The sequence below is a fragment of the Poecilia formosa genome, unplaced genomic scaffold (genome assembly GCF_000485575.1).
Source record: "Poecilia formosa unplaced genomic scaffold, Poecilia_formosa-5.1.2 Scaffold232, whole genome shotgun sequence".
Lineage (NCBI taxonomy): Eukaryota > Metazoa > Chordata > Actinopteri > Cyprinodontiformes > Poeciliidae > Poecilia > Poecilia formosa.
Genome location: NW_006800171.1, coordinates 538183 through 539359, shown reverse-complemented (window position 1 = coordinate 539359; position 1177 = coordinate 538183).

The following is a 1177-nucleotide window of genomic DNA, read 5'->3' as shown; positions in this document are numbered from 1 at the left end:
CTGAGAGAAGGCAGAGGAAATAGATTTTTTTTTCCACAAATTATCTGTCATACCATATTCTCACAACATAATGACAGTTTTAACTATATATATATATATATACATATAAAGTTTAGTTTCTAGCCTTCTGATGTTTCCCAAGTACAACAGAAAAGCATTGCTGTGCATGGGATTATGAATTCAGGCTTAAATATATCATCATATTAATACATTCATTTCAGTTTGAAATGCAGCACAATCAAACACATTTTTAAGGCGAATAGTGTAGCAACACTGACACTTGGTAAAACCCCGGAGTATTTATCAATGAACTGCAGAGTTTCAGCATGAGCTGCTGATGAGGACTGGAGAAGTGATGGGTGGGAATTTAACACTGGGTTTTTTTCAGAGAACATCTGACATCATTATCTGCAAAGGGAAAAATAGCAGGAAAAATTTACAAAAAATACAAACAACAGGAAATGAAAATGTGTTTTTCTTTCCTCTCCAAATATGAGACATGCTTCGCAATTCGCTCTCTGTTTGACTCACTTCGGTAATCTACTGTTCGTTATGGAGGGAACACTAGACCCAGGAAACTCAACCTTCTTTCTAAATAGGCAAAAACGTATGGCTAAAGTCAAAATTTATTAACAATAAAAGAGGACAGAAATGTATTACATAAGATTTTGGGGGAAATAACTTAATATTTTAAATTCATGCGTGAAATTGTTACTGAAAACATAGTGGGAGACAAAAGAAGAACATAAGCCAATCAAATGAGATGATCTGGATTTTGACTCCTGCCATCTGAATCCTACCCCTAATATATGGAACAAAACACATCATTTAGAGCAGTGGCCCCCAACCCTGGTCCTCAGGGACCACTGTCTTGCATGTTTTTGAGAAGTGCAGACTCCAGCACAGGTGATTCATATGATTGCATTGCCTCCTTTGCATTCCTGCAGTTTCTGCAGAAGCCAGTTAATCACCTATTCATTTAACCCATGTGTGCAGAAGCAGGGAAACACCTAAAACATGCAACACATAGCAGGGATTAAGTTACACAAACCTTCTCTACCCCTCAGAGTGAAGCTTTAGCTGACTGAGGTTATGAAGGAGTTTCTTCTTGCAGGAGCAGATATAGTTATTAATGAACTGATGTGTTGACTTCGTCAGTGAACTCAAAGACAGAGAT